This window comes from Ixodes scapularis, unplaced genomic scaffold (genome assembly GCF_016920785.2).
Source record: "Ixodes scapularis isolate PalLabHiFi unplaced genomic scaffold, ASM1692078v2 PGA_scaffold3__209_contigs__length_174095766, whole genome shotgun sequence".
NCBI classification, from domain to species: Eukaryota; Metazoa; Arthropoda; class Arachnida; order Ixodida; family Ixodidae; genus Ixodes; species Ixodes scapularis.
Genome location: NW_024609868.1, coordinates 144,395,695 through 144,412,310, shown reverse-complemented (window position 1 = coordinate 144,412,310; position 16,616 = coordinate 144,395,695).

The window sequence follows — 16,616 nt, the reverse complement described above, 5'->3', positions numbered from 1 at the left end:
TGCGGCGATTCACTTGCGTTAGCGAGCTTCCAGAGGTTTGATCTTCTTCCGGGAAGCGATGGGAGGACTGCCTACTGCCCTTCTACGGTGCTGATGAACGTTCTTAAATGCACAACGCCTGGTTCACGTTGTTGCGTAGGTTGTGTCCAGAGCGACCTGATGAACACGTCGGTACCACAGTAAACACAATCCCCGTCCAGTTCAGTGGTTTCCCGCTAGGTGCTGTGCTCAGAAGATGCGACCATGAAGGGGACGTTCTAGCGTTCCATTATGCAAGAGCCAGGGTTCAATACAGGCGTCAGCCATCGCTTTTTGATTAACGCTAAAAAAGTGACTGAGAGAATTAAAAGCGCAGATATATATATATATATATATATATGCGGTCATTTTAGCTTTTTGTTCTTGTTATTTTTTCGCATCGTTTCCATGAGCAATTTTAGTGAGCGTCATGACGCACAATTAATACGCGACTTAACAATATTCGTTTTGGTAGGCCAGGTACACTGCAAATTCTGAGCTACTTCATATTCAAAGCAAGATGACGGGAACGTACCTGGACAAATTTGATGCGCGCCGATCGCGCGATTGCCTCCAGCCATACGGCTCGCAAGCTATTACCTTTGACGGTGTTACCTCGGTATTGAGACCATGGTTGAAGCAAGACAGTAGTACAAGTCACAGAGCAGCGGGGCCCCTTTTACGGGAACCAACAGATTTATTCGCCACCAACACGCGCAAACGAACAAATCAAACCAGATTAAGCAACATTGTTGAGGTGGGACGCTAGGCTTAGGGCAGTCACGCTACAAAAACAAATACTCGCACAGCGCTTTCGAAGGCGCATACTTGAGCAGTTGTGGCAAACCACGTCGGTTGTCTAAACACCTCAGTCAACGCAAAACGACTCGCACTCATAAAAATAGACGAGCTTGACGGGCTGCGCTCGTTGATCACTCTGCAGATACGGGCAGAGTGCTCAACCATGTTTTATGATGTTTCTTATCGTTTCGCACCAATGCGGGAAAGGTAATCTTGGGATTCTTTGGAAAACAATAATGGCTCTACCTAGATTATTTGTTCCTCAAACATAAAAATCTTGTTGATAAAAATAGTATTACGGCACGGAGAAACAATTTTACAGCTAACAATGAACACGTCAATCATCTCTCCAACCAATGAGACTTTTTTGAATGGAGTGGAGTTAGCTACGTTCCTGAACAGGGCCTAGGGTGGGCTAACCGCGTAAATACCACCTAAATTACGCCTAACCGCGTAAATATCGCGGTTTCGTTTTGTGGAATTTTTTTTTCTTTTAACAGTTTTTTTAACTTTTTAACTTTTAACCCTAAAAAAAAATTCTGAAAAATATTTTTTATTTTAGTGTTCGCTAAGGATTTAGAGTAGATTTGGCTCCCGCTTCGTGCCTCATTAGCTACGAATATAATATGACGGTTTGATTGATACATTGGGATTCAACAGGTCATTGTAGCTAGCATTTGGAGATTATCGCCTCCTCATTCTGGAGCTGAGTTTTTATGTTTGTACACTTTTTTCCCATCAATATCCACCGCGTAAGATTGAAATGCAGTCGTTGGGCCGGGTGGCTCAAGCAATGCATATTACGCTAAAGTCGAAGGCACACTGAACTTATAAATTGTGTTTAAAGAACCTTGTAAAACACGTTTGTCAAACCAAGACAGAAAGCATTTACCCTCAAACAAAAAATTAGCGCAAGGTATTTACGTTTAAGGACACAGGGGCGATCTAGAAACAAACCTTTTCTTCCCGGTTTACGTCAGGCAATACAAATTACAGGACACTTCAGGCTGCTTACGCGTAGGAATGCGAAAGCGTTATAGTCCTGCAAATGAAATGTTTCTGAATAATGTTTCTACACGTATTAAAGTTTAGACAACGTATAGGACGACGTCGAGTTCGACGTCCTAGAGATCGACGCCAAGTACAGCGTCTAGCACAACGTAGAGGACGACGCCGAGGGCAACCTCTTGGACGACCTCAGGGACGACGTCTAGGATGACTTCAAAACGTCTAGGACGACGTTGATGACGACGTCTGGGGCGATTTCTCGAACGGTCTTAAGGACGATGATCAGGACGACGTCAAGAGCGACACCTAGAGGACGCGTCCAGGACGACGTTGAAAACAACGCCTAGAGGATGACTTTTAGGACGACCTCAAGGACGACGTCTAGGACGACGTCGAGAACAACGTCTAGAACGACGTCGAGAGTGACACCTAGAGGGCGACTTCAGGACGATTTAAGGACAAGGTCTAGGACGACGTCGAGAGCAACGTCTAGTACGACGTCGAGGACAACGCCTAGACGAGGACGACCTCTAGGAAGACCTCAAGAACGACACCTAGAGGTGGACGTCTAGGACAACCTTAAAGTACCGGTTGACGACGCATACCCGCGTCCCCCCCCCCCCCCCCCCCCTCCCGCTGCGCCGCCACAAGTTCGGCTGGCTCCTTAGCAACGATGACGCCGTTGCTATATAGTCACATAACGCATCGCAGCCAGCGGGAATTTAGCTGCCATTTTCCTGCTATAGATGGGAGTTCAGCTGCCGTTTCGCTGCAATGGACGGTTACAGACAACGCCGGCTTCGCTCGATGGGAAAGTTAAAGCATTCGCATTAAAATTATTATCATGACTGCTCCTAACTTAATATGTATCTCGCGGCTCTAACATTGGGCTATCCGCCTTTTTCTTTGTTGATGAAGTTTATCTTTTTACGCGCGTGCCCTATTTAGGCACCTGAATATTGTTCTAAATACGATAAAACCGCAAGAGAGAGGCGAGGACATAAATACTGCAGGGTAAGTCATACTAACAATTGGAGTTCTAATACAAAAAGGTGTAAAGCAATTCAAGCATAAAGAGGGAAGATTTGGGAGATAACTAAAATAGTAAAAACGAAAGAAAAAAGTGTAAGGGGCAGGATAAATGAAAAAAAAATACAGTAATAAAAGTCCTTAAAATTCAATATTGAATCCAAATTAAAGGAAAAAAAAAGTTAAGTTTCAGAAATTGTTTTAACACGACTCTGAAAGAAGTTTCATAAAAACACACAAAAGGCTAAGAAAACTCCTTTTCCCATCTTGTAGGATGGTGGAGGTGCACTCTTAGAATAAAAAAAAAAAAGGTCTATATGTTCCTCCATTAGGAGAAAAACAATATTGTAACCAATGTTCATTCAGAAAGGGTGTAAATCTCGTCTCTGATATCAGGGGAGCAAGTTCTTTCTCCGTCTGCAATTCATTATAGCTCCCCGCATCGAGCGAATCGCTCGAAGTTTACCGTGGTCACTAAATATATCGTCGGTCTCTATGTATAACGCTGCCACGATTCAATCAAAAATAATCTTCAAAGTTTTGGAATAAGCAAATACCTTGGGTTTCAGGCAGCCTCCAAGTACCTGAAAGCAGCTATCGCGAGAAATCAGTTAGCTGCTTCACATCTATGTAAACAAATCACTGCTTTCGGGGCGAGAGAAGTAGCATATAGAAACATGACACGAGCTTTTCACGAACAGTATTTATTGTGGAAGCACGGATACCACGCAGGTGAATAAACTTGCGTTTTGAACGCAAGCGTTCAGTCTTTTTGTTTGCTACACTGCGATGTTAAACAGAGACAATCGAAACCGGCCTACTTTGCGCAATCCTCGTTTTAGCACCGATATTTCTTCAGCCCCAATTCCTTCTCTAGCACCGCACCAATCGCGCATCACAGACGAGTGGTAAACCATTCGCGAAACCAAAAGACGCTCTGCATAGAGCTAATTCAAAGCAACCTACTTGACCGATTGTTGCACGCCAACCAGAAATATCGCGAAGCGTGAAACGAGGTTATACAGCTCACCACCAGATGCCAGGGTGAAGCAGAGTAACTTCAAGTCACTAGGCTAGGAGGCGCTACGTACGACCCGAAAAATCTTTTAGCAAAAAGCAGCATAGTGCTAGTGTACTTCTGAAAACCCTAGTATGGATACAGCGGCTTCAAGGGGGGTAGTGTTGTTGCCACGTAGCCTCGACCATGCATCGGGAACGGCCGCTCCTTGGAAGACGGTGTAGGTAGCGCTTCGATCCGCAGCTCCGTTAGGGTGCCTCAATCGGCCGGCAGATATAAGGCACCCTAACACGCTTCATAACTAACCTAAATACCTAAAAAAACAATTTTTTGTTTCCAGTGATCCTCCAACGACATGATTTGTGTTCGTAGGTGATTAAAAATGCGAAACTAGCAGACGGCAGTGTAGTCGACAGCTGCGAATTGGTAGGATCTGGCCGGAGCCAAGCTGGTCAAGCGGCCAAGCCGGAGCCATAGCCGGACCGACGGTGCTGCAAGCACCAGCGCCACCCGCGGCCGTCTTCCAATGCTGTGCCACTTCTCCGGTTTTGTTCGTTAAAACTACCCTCTTTAAGGCACTGTAGTATGGATACATTCTTCATACTAATTTCGTGTTAAATTGGCCAATGTGGTGTATACTGGCGGTGCACTTGTGGCACGCTCCAAGTGTACTCTTAAACCATCCTTTGGCTTTTCTCCCAGTATGTTCCTAGTGATCGAGAAATTCGTGGTATGAATATATTACACATGCTTGATAAGCGTGCATAAATTTATACCATCCAAAAATGCAAACGAGCAGGTTAAGAAGCCATATATTATGTGAAACAATAGGACCAGTAAGTCCCGCATAACAAATTCACAGCGATGGGACACGTTTCTCTTCTGCTCACAATTTTGTTTACAGCAGCTTCTTATTTTAATGTTTCATTTAATACGAGTCTTGTGCCTAGTTCGGAATTGTACACTCCCGAGAACCTCACGAAAATTTGACATACTTTTACAGTCGAAATCATACGGACAAAAGTTTTCGCTCATGCAGACACGGTGGAGGGAAGAATGAAAAATAACATCAGAAAAGCTTTGTTTATAACAAGAGTTGCAGCAAGAATATCAAAAAGTTTTGATCACGCTTCGGGCAAATGATCGTGAAACACCAATAGAACTTCGCGGGTCAACTGGAAATCTAGGCGTCACACAGCAGAATCACAAGTCCAACTTTTGGAACCCCTCAACGGGACTTGACAGCTCTTGAAACAAGCAGTGGTAGGTGATACAAATGGCACTCCCGCTGATAGCGAGCCACGAACTGGACGCAGACTGAATCTGCCGCACATGAGAGGGAGGGCGCCTAGAGGTCAAGACACTCGGTGAAGTTTGCCGGCCGTGCGGGATAGTGCAGACGAGGTGACCGGTGTCGACGGAGCCCACCGTGTACAGCTCCATCGAGTCTGCTCGAGAATGAGCTGGGGCGACTCCGCTCGACGACACGCCACCGCTCGCCAGGACTGCGACGTCCCTCATAGTCGATCGTCGATTGTCATGTGTCCCTGCACACTGCAGGATCCCTGTGAACGAGGACGCAGGTCGATTGGCCAAGATTGGCGACGTGGGCACCATCCCCCACCACAGCGAAGATAGTGACAGCATGGAGGATTCACTCCTCGACAACGACTTTGACAAGCTCGCGCCGCTAGCGCTGCTCGATCGGGCTCTTCCCAGCTAGGCAAAATTAGGCCTACCTGGACGGTGAGCTCGCAGCGTGAGTCCTCCTCTTCTCGCCGAATCCACACCCGCCGATTTCCTTGGACAGAAGTGACTCCTCTCCGAACTGTCATCCTATGCATTCGATGAAAATCAGAAACATAAATTCTAACAACTACGCACCCATGCCCCCGGACGCCCGGCGTCGAAACACAAACTCGAGAAAAAATGTCGACAAACCTTTCTTGCCGAGCCGTCAATCTCGACCTGCCTGCGGGATGAGGTCAGAGTATTCATGCCCTCTGCACCACATATTGGGCATTGCCTTGTGCCAGTTGCCAGTGTACGCGTGCGGAGGTTTCATGTAAATCTTGATAGATGTCCACTCCCCAAAAAAAACAAGGTGTAAAATTTAAAAATTTTAACGTTGTTTTTCACTCGTGGTTTTCGCAGTAGCTATTCCGAATTTATACATTCTAATTAGCCTTGCCCCCCTGCTTTTTTGATCCGCTTTAAAGCGATTACAGAGCACGGATCATGCGGTGTAAAGTTTGGAGGCCTTTAAAGGGATACTTCAAAGAAATTTGAAATATATCCGCCGTGTTCAAAGATAGGTTGAATATGATCCACAATATCCGTAAATGACAATCGCACGTTTGTATTTTGAGCCTGGTGGCTGTATTTTTTGTTATAAACGGCCCTCTCTAGCAAGCGCTCGGAGAAGGCCCAGCTTAGAGCCCGTGACATCCGACGCAATCGTGACGTAGGTCGTCTCGGGACGAGCAAAGCTACGGCGAGGCTGACGTCGAGGGGATGGCCTAGTCGTTCCAGCCGCCGAAGCGGCTGCTTTTGCACAAATTTTGAGTGACGGGTTAATCTTTCATAACCTTGTAGGAGTACAATAGCTACTTCTGGATCACACAAAAGGGATTCTCGCGAAGAGGGGAGTTCCTCCTTCCCCTCTTCTCTCGTCGTGGCCAGAGGCGAGACAACCTCCGTCACTAGCTGTCAAGGTTCCTAGACGGGCATTACAAATGAGGCGTTAGCGACATCTACCAGGTGCTCTTTGCTAATCCTTTAATTCGTTTTAAAATTGCTTTTCATGACTTTTTTAACAAGATATTGGTGTGTTCGATCTGATACTGCTCCTTTGAACAGATGTAGACCATAAAATAAGCGCCGAAACATCGTTGTAGTATCCCTTTAAAAGGAAGAGCGGGAGCGAGAAAAAGGGAGAAAGTCGAGGGGGGCAAGGCGGCAGAAAAACATGGAGAGGAGGCAACATCTCGCGACTCTGCACGTGTTACTCCGCCAAATAGTTTGGGCATTTGGGCGCCAGTTCTGGTTACATTCTGCATCAACGGTGCCTTCTTCACGCAAATATAATACGTAAACTTTAGTCCGATGTCCCAGTGATTTGGAAAAAGCGCGAGGGTACATTTACTGAAGTACTTAGGATACGATAAATGGAAAACGTATTCTTTTGGACGTGACCGCGACGCCGGCCCTCTTGTGTGGCGTACATACGCTGCGCCGCTACTCCGCCGCTCCTGTTTCCTTTCTCGGGCATCGGATTGCATCCGACTACACTCTGCAGGTTGCTTAGGTCTAAAGGTGGGGCGACACGATAGGAAGCAGACACTGACGCAATACCCAACATTTTCCGTTATGTTTTAATGCACGCGATTAGAGAGGTACTGATACATATATAGCTCTCGCCACGAATGCCCCTTACCTCTTCCCATGAGCACAATATATATTTGCTTCACAATGCGTGCTACCGCGGCGTAACTTTGCATAACATCCAGCATGTGCTCCTGCCATAAAATAAACATATCATGCAAGGCCTTGGCTTTGATACGGACGCCAGTGGCTCAGTCACGCCGGTGAGCTCGCTCACCGAACGGTACACAGCGACAGTCCAGAGAACAGATTGACTGCACAGAGAGTCCACCACCTGCTTGGTCTGTTTCGACAAACAAACTTGGTGGAATTTCGCGCACATCCTCTTCCGCGAACGTAAGAGCGAACGCACAAACGCTGACGATTGAGACGACAGAGAACCACAACGACCACACAGAGAAGACGCCATCTTTTCTGCTCAAGACAGGTGTCCCCCTGGTGCGTATTTGAATAAACACTAACAACAAATTATATACATCCAGTGTAATATTATTTATTTCCTATTTATAAATGCGTAAAAATTACAAATAATAATTAATAAAGAATTGTTATTTATATTTCGTTTCGTTTTAAACTTGAACCAACAGTCACAACTCGAACTATTTGCAGGTGCGCAAACGTGTTTCGTTTCGGACATATTTCGGATCACTGATCCCTGTGTTTCGGATCCTAAGTTTGCGGCGTGCCAAGAAAAGTTGTCTTCAGAGCTCAGAGGCTCAGACTCTTCCGTGCTCTCGACGGGGCGACCGACCGAGCAACGGAAACCTAGCGGCGCTCATTCCCTCGTGTCTTCGTTTTGGAGCGTAACGAGTTATTGACGTTCAAAACAAGCTGCTCTTTCCCATCAAGGATGCCCCCGTTTGAAAGGTTTGTGCTGGTCTTCTATGGTTGTTGCACCGCGTGTTTGAACATGCCAAAGGCGAAGTCGAAGTCTTAGGCAGGTCGCGCGGGTGCTAGACTATCAAGGAGCTCGTTTCCTTTACTTCAAGGTTTCGACGAGCGTCCGATTCCGTTGACAGCGCCATTGGTTCGAGCAGTCCTTGAGAACGAGACTACGCGTGAGCACACCGGCGCCAGTTCCGAAATTATGGAGGCGGGGTCACGGACATCTTTACCATCTCAAGAAGAGAGTGAAAGGGAGTTTAGTTCATTCCCTTTGCACTCTGTCTCTTGGTTTGACTCTAAAAGGGACAGCGATGATGTTAATCTTCGGTCAGATTTGAGGCGATAGATGTCGAAGAGAAGATAACGCAAAAGGCCAGAACAAGCTACTCAAAAAGCACAAGTGCTTTACTGATTTGCCACAAGACTCTAGGAGCTTGCTCAAAACTCCAAGAGCAACTGCAGTTGAAGCTGATATTAACGGAGTCACCCCAGGAAAATACTGTCACTTTGGGTTGCTGGATGGGTTACGGCAAACACTGCAAGGCTTCGAGGAGCTTCCATCTGTAGTCAATTTTTATCTTAATATAGATGGACTTCCTGTATCAAAAAGTTCTAAGACACAGCTGTGGCCGATACAGAGCAAGTTAGCCAAGTGTGAGCTTCCACCTTTTATTGTCGGTATTTCAGAGGGAAAACCCATGTCTAAATGCTCTAATGAATTTATGAGCTGAAGACTGTTTTGGCAGACGGCGTAGAAGTAGGTGCAAAAGTTGTCAAAATTTCGGTCAAAGGCTTTGTTTGTGACTCCCCAGCGAGGGCATTTGTGTTCAAGACCAAAGGGCACAGTGGGTACAACTCTTTCCCGAAATGCACTGTGGAAGGGACTCATCTGGGGAGAGTTTGCTTCCCCGAAACAGCAGCCACGTTGCGTACTGATCAGTCTTTTTGTGGACAGGAAGATCCTGACCACCATCATTGAGTGTCAGTGTTAACCGAGCTTCCCATAGACTGCGTGCAACATGTACCGCTAGATTACATGCATTTGGTTTGCCTCGGGGTAATGAAGAAGTTACTGCAGCAGTGGGTGGGAGGTTGATCAAAAGTGGCACTGGAGCCAGTGCAGTGCTTTGTCTGAACGGAGTACAGTGCTTTGTCTGAACGGAGTGCATCTTTTGAGCATTTTATGCCACGGGAGTTTGTCAGAAAACCCAGGGGGCTTGACGAGCTTGACAGTTGGAAGGCGGTGGAATTCAAAACATTCCTGTTATACACAGGACCAGTGGCACTAAAGTCAATTGCAGCTGAAGAAGTGTACTGCCACTTTATTGCATTTCACTGTGCAATATCACTGCTTGTGCATAAAAGGCTATACTATTTGCAAAATAGATATGCTAAATCTCTTCTGGAGTATGTGGTCCAAGACTTTTCCAGGTTGTATGGTGCAGAGCAGGTATCGCACAATGTCCACTGTCTTTTGCATCTTGCTGACGATGCTCTGTGCCATGGACCGTTAGATTCGTTTAGTGCGTTCCCGTTTGAAAACAACATGAAACAAATTAAGAAAATGCTTCGCAAACATGAGGACCCCCTGCTTCAGCTGTGGAATCGGAAAGAAGAAAACAAACAACAGACAAGCAACTCTCCTGTGAGGGTGCTTCCACCATATCAATTTGGCAGGTCCCACAGCTCCGGTCCAATGTTGCAACAATGCTGCCCACCACAACATTGCATGGTAAAAATGCCCATGTTCACTTTGGCTGTCAACAAGGCCGATGGATGTTGCTTTGTAGGAGATGATGTCGTTCAGATTCTGAACACAGCATTCCTCGGGTCCGGGGAGCCCTGCGTTATTGGGCAGAAGTACAAGTTCAAGGAAAAACTTTATGAACTAACGGTTGAATCCTCGCGCTTTGGCATTTGCATTGTCTCTGACATCTCACCATTGCTGCAAGCTTGGCCCCTGAAGGATGCTAGGAAAGCTGTGAGGCTTCCCTATTGTGGAAGATTTGCAGTATTTCCAATAACTCATGCAGTCTAGCTATTGCAACCCAAATGGTCTGGAACAGTGAGAACACATACACTGATTTGTCAGCTTCCAATGGTGTTACTTGGTGAAGTCTAAAATCGTAGTCGTTGTCTATTCTAGATGGCTTTTGCAATTGTGGAATTCATCAATAAGCGGCTAGTTGAAGTCGTTCCTTCATCGTGGATCAATGGAAGCATTTGTTTCTGGCCCTCTGGAAAGCCAGAAAGAACTAACAAGTTAGTGAGAGCTTCAGCGAAAACTCAAGAAGATTGGAAGCTGCATGCTGTGGAAATTAAAGAAGTCTTCTGTAAGTTGCAAGTTCAGTTATTGCTCAGAATTAGAACGTGTCTCATTTGCATGCTACATACTCAAAAGCTGTGAATCTGGGCCATTGTGCACAATATAAAGATGGAGACACTGGTGTTGCAATCAAGATGCTATACACCGTTTTGGTTTTTGTATGATATAAAATGCCACTAAAATGAACATTGTTTTTATTTTCAGCTTCATATGAGCGAGCCAGAAAAAAACTGGACAAGTCACAGTTTACGTCTGATCTCGCCTCAACTGATGAAAAACCGCAGAGACGCCCAGTGCAAAGGCCCAGACGGTTCATATCTGATTCGGACTCCGACGGCTCACCACCTAAAAAAAAGCAAAAAAAGCAAGCAACCGTGCATTTACAGTGCACCAACTCTATCCAGCACTACCAGAGGATTTTCCCTCTTCAACTGCATCAGGTAAGTGTTAACCAACTTGATTCAAGTGTAAGGGACTGCTGAAGGGAGGTAAAATTGAAGTGTGTGAATGTGCAGGTAAAAAAAAATTATTATGCTAGCACATGTAAGACATTTTTTAATCCATATCTGCATTTCACCAAATTTCAGCCACTGCAGCTTCGGGGCATGATACCGGCCTTGGCACCTCAGCTCATAGCCCAGCTTTTTTGTTTTCTAATTAAGAAGCGTAACTGAGTTTATATACACAGTTTTGAGCCTTTTTTATTTCAGGTGGTGTTTTGACCTTAGAAGCACAAGGCCCATTCACCTCAGGTTCAACAGGTTAGTTTATAATTGGAGCATTAGCTAGAAGCTAATTGTGAGATATTAATTATAACTCATGAGCTATTGTTGCAGACATTATTGTTATATGGTTGTTGCTTCTAATTATCAATAGGACCTAAAAGTAAAACTTTTTCATTAGGAATCATGTTTTAATTTTAGGGCACATCTCTGAGGCACCCGTTTCTGGGTTGAGCGGCGTCGCCGTCGGCTTAACCGCGCATTGCATTATAGGATGTTTCCTATAGTGACGTCACACGTGATACCTCTCGAACCGGGAAAAGTTTTCCACTAACGGGGAAATTTTTCTGCTAAATTTAGCTGGTAAATTTTTTTGCTAAATTTAGCGGAGAAATTATTTTCACTAAATTTAGCGGAAAAATTTCACGCCAAATTTAGCAGGAAAATTTTACCCTCGTGACATCGCACGTGACGTCATGTCTGACATCACGTGAATGAATGTGAAGTCACTGGAAATTTAGCGGAAGATCTTTTCCGCTAAATTTAGTGGAAAAATTCCCCCGCTAAATTTCGCGAGGATATTGACGTCCCGTGACCTCGACACCAATTCAGTTTCCCGACTAAATTTAGCGAGGAAGTTTTCGCTAACTTTCCTGCTAAATTTAGGAGGAATATTTCCCCCGCTAAATGGGACGGGAGCAGGAGAGGAGGAGGGGCATACCCTCCCCTCCTCCTCCTCAGGAGCTGTGCAAATAGTACAAATGACTTCAGGTGGCTATTCTTGGGCTGCCTTTATTAACATTTCTGAATAAAGTAGTCACTTTTAAAGAGAAGCTGCTATGTAGGGATGAGATGAAGGTTTTTATAGGTGCTAATTTTATTGTCGATTTCAAGAATGTTTCTCTGCACATTGTGTCCAATGCCTGGGTGAAGAACATTCATATTGCAGTGGTGTACAGCAAAATTATGCCTGCTAGCATATTTCAGTTGTGTAGAGCAAATTAATTTCACCTTAATCCTGTAAAAACTTGAGTTTTATTTTTGTGCAGACACAAAACCTGAGAATTTTCTTGCAGCAAACATGAAGAAGTGTACAGGATCTCCACGAAAAAATGATGGCCTTTCTCAACGAGGTAGTTCTAATTCTAAACTTCAATATTCTTTTTATAACTGGCCTATACATTTAGTGACATGTCTTGATAAGCCACCACCCCCACTGTTCTTGTTTTGTTTCAATCTGCTAGTCTTTCAAAAGCAAGTTCTATGACATCTGCAAGTAATGAGGCTCATGCTGAGCAAAACAGAGAACTACTGGAAGCCCTGCAAGCTGGGAACATGCGCAGCGAAGCCATAGTCCCATCACTTCAGCCAGAGCCATTCAATGTCGTGCAAGAGTTCATATCGTTTGACGAGACAATTCAGGATGCCACAAGAGATCAGCTGGTAAGAGTCTGCTTAAAGGGGTCATGAAACGATTTTCCTACTTCTTCCTCCTTAGCTTTAATGCTCAACTGAAATGCGAATTGTGAAATCACGTGGTCGTGACATTCCTTCGGCACCGGTGCGATGACTCCTAGCTTCCACCGTGCCTTTTATGCACACCATAGTACTTGCCATTGCCAAGTGACAATAAGTTCCGCCAGGGCACTCATTAGCTACGAACGCGAATCCAAATATTCGTCGACGGATTGATTGTTGACGAGCGCATACGTCCGAGTGACGCAGTTCTCGTGTTCAATGCGTGAGCTGGGCTCTGCTGTTGTCAGTTTGGCGCCGGTGACGCGCTTTTGGAACCGCGGATGTATCATTGTGAAAAGGCGGAGAGCTTTCGAAGGCAAGAAGGTACAAAATAGTCCCCTATATTTTCAAATGTTCGTACCGAAAAGCTGGCTTTTGACTTTCTAGCCTTTTTCTTCTGGCCAACTAAACGATATGCGATTAGTAAAGTCCCAATTTAAAATCATTCATCCCAACCCAAAATTCGTTTCATGGCCCCTTTAATATGCACTGGTAATACTTACGATTATCTGTAAATGGTTCCCAGACGCTCTTGTATGAAAGTGCAAAAATATTACAATGATCATCTAAGTTCACATCCAAAAAGGAATAAAGGAGCATTATTCGTTTTTCGATAGGGGTCATGCCCGGTCTGCAAAAGCTGTGAAAGCAAGCCTTTAAAATGGGAGTCTGACTAGCGTATATGTATATACCATATCTCATTTCATAAATAAGCATAGTAATTGCATGATTAATGCAGTGACCCAAGGCACTCTGTCATTTCTGTTTGTTGATAACTTATTATTGATATATAACGGGAAAGTACAATAAATATTGGAGGAAGAGCGCATATATAGTTGGCTCAGTGGTATCGAAGTGTTCAGGGAAGGCTGGGGGGAAGGGGGGGGGTCAGGATAAGAGATGAGGATTTCCCTTTCCTTCCCACTAAGTGCTCGATATAAATGTCAGGGACAATCACCCCTCTGTTGCAACACCAAACACTGGTGGGCAGCAAATTTGTTAACTGGATTAGTTGATTCATAGTTTCAAAGGTAACAAGCACTGAAATAACAAGGACCAAGAACTGTTATTTATTCAGAAAGAAAATGTATTATACAGGCCCCATCAGCCAGTCTATGGCTACGTTTCCATGGATGCGACCATGGCGCATCGAATCGAGATGTGACCAGTCACGCGCCCGCGATCCTCCTTTCCCTTCCTCGTCTACCCAATCATAGGCGGTTAATCTCGATTCGATTCGCTACGATCGCATCCATGTAAACTCAGCCTATGCTCCGTCTCGGCTTAAAGGCCGACAAAGAAGCAGAAAGGAGGAACCCCTCCAGCCTCTTTTACCCTCTCCACTTGATACCTTCCTCAACGTGGCTCCCTTCACTGTTCTGGGAGAAAAGGGTGATTCTGCCTGTGCAGAACTCAAGGTTGTATGTCAGGCTTTAAGATTGAAAAAACGGTTGGTTGGGGCAAACCAAATGCCTGCCATTCAAATCAAGTGCAGCCTATGGCTGCATTTCGAGCCGGCGTTTGATTGGCCTCGGTCACTTGTAGCATTGGTTACGCCCGGACTTTAGTCAAAGTGAAGTATATAGTTGCAACACATCAATGCAAGGCATTTCATAGAAATTAAAACTTTTTGTTTGATAGTATGGTGTTTCACAATGTTAAAGTTCTTGCTAGATACAGTGACAAGCAGGAAACTGCATTAGACAATGGAAATCTGGGTCAAATACAAAGATTGTGTGAGCAAGCGATCGATTACATCATTAAAAAAAGAGTTTGAATTCCTAACATATTATTTCCACCGACGTGATGATGACTAGACTAAAATGGGTCGTATATAATGTGTTCCTTCTGATTGAACAACAGTTGCGAGTGTGCCTTGATTAATCTGATTCTTCTTTGTGCTTGTTACTGCGGCATTTGTTACCTTTTTAAACTGGTGAGCATGCGATTACAGTTGCATAAAATGGTAAAATTTTGCGGGTGTTATATCATTCTGCTTAGAAGAAATATTAGCTTAAATTTATAAACAGCATCTCATGATACACATTTATGCAAACTTTATAACAGTAGTCTTATAAGGCTTATTCAAGGAGTAAAAATACAGAACTCTGCCCAACTGAACACTATAAAATGTGTAAAAATGCTTATGATTGTAAATGCCTATTGTTTTCCTCAGATCGCCAACTTGAAATCTTTCGGTGGGGATAATGTATCTTGTAACGCAAGAAGAGTCTTGGAGTATCTTATGACGGAGAACGTGGCCCAAAACTACAGCTGGATTGGAAATAGAGGAAAGAAAAAATTCTGTGAGCTCGAAGTGAAGCAGATCATAACTGGTAAGCAATTCTGCGATTTGTGAAAGATATGTTATAATTTGCTAATTGTCCAGTTAACGCAATAAACATACATAGCAAGTTTCCTCATTTGATCATAGCTCTTGCTATGACTCTAATTCATAATGCCTGGACAATTCATGTAGTGGGTTTAACAAATTACAATTAAAATAATTACAGTTGCAGGCACATTAATAATATTTATTTTAAAACTCAAACTTCTTAGAGCAGACATTTTGAGGTATTGTCGTAACACAGAGCCTACGCTATGTCGTGTGTGTCACAATCTGAAAAAAACTAAAAAAAGAAAATCTTGGAGCTGTAAATGAATATGAGAAGCCTAGGCTTTACGGAAACAAATCTTTCAGCAGTGCTTTCTTATGTTGCCCTGGAAGCAGCCGTCACTCTTTCTACAAGACTGCTTTTTACCATACCGTAACCCTTACCTCATTTTTTTCTTATTGGTAGCAGGACCGCTTTCAAGTATTTAGGTCACGTTCTTATTTTCTTTTTTTTTGAAGTCCTGGTACATGCAACTTTTTGGTCATCACCAAAGTTGTGATAAAAAAAGCCTAAAATGCATATTTCGTTTTAGAAAATTAAACCAGAAATCCGGAATATTCATTATAAATTAGTGACTGAGTTGGTACTTATGTTTGTTGCCGTGTTAAATCGTTTTCAGCCCTCTCATTTGGCATTAAAACTGCATTTTTTTATATTACTCTAATTTCCAGATGCTGTAAGATCAAACCCAAAGTTTACAGCAACAGTCGACGGCGTGGAAAGGGAGATTAAAAAGTGGCTACAGCATGGTTCCTGCCGAATCAAGCTCCGACAAAAGAAGGTTCAGGTACCATTTTTTATCCATTATGCTTATTTTTTTATTTCCGTAAATTATTTTCAACGCATTGTAATACTTCAACAAATCCATATTTTACCATTTTTACTATTGCAATGTAAGAAAAGGAGCAAGAGGAGTGGGTACCTCTGTATGATAGTATTCCGTTCTGAAATATCTGCACAAACAAGTTCTCTTTTAGTACAGAAATTAGAGCATGGGCTAGGCAGTAAGTGAAGATAATCTAAGATTTTGTTTGTGCATGGAAAATGTCTAAGTCAGCTTCTGTAAAGCTTTCTCATACCAAATCATAACCCCTTACCACATAAATTGTACTGGTGCCAAAAACTTACACTGCCTTCTCTTTGATACAAAAGTACCCAAACCAGGCTTGTTTTTTCTAAAAAGAAATCGCTCAGTTGTGACTTCATTACAACTGTAGTGTCAGTCCTTTCTATTTTCAGCAAGAAAAGCCTATTTTGATTAGAACAAACAAAAAAAAGAAAACAGAAGTATCATATCAGATATCATAAGGAAACATTTTTTGTAATGAGAAGTATTTCTGTCCAATAGTTTGTCAGGCTGGTGTACAAAAAATATGACACCACTTGTGCCTCTGTAGTGCTGGAAGTTGCATTATTGCACTCCCAGCGAAACGCCTTGAAGCAGTTGTGCTTCCTGTTGAAAAGGAGATGTCTGTCAGGCGAATACAGGGGGGCAGTTAAGAGTGCAGTCA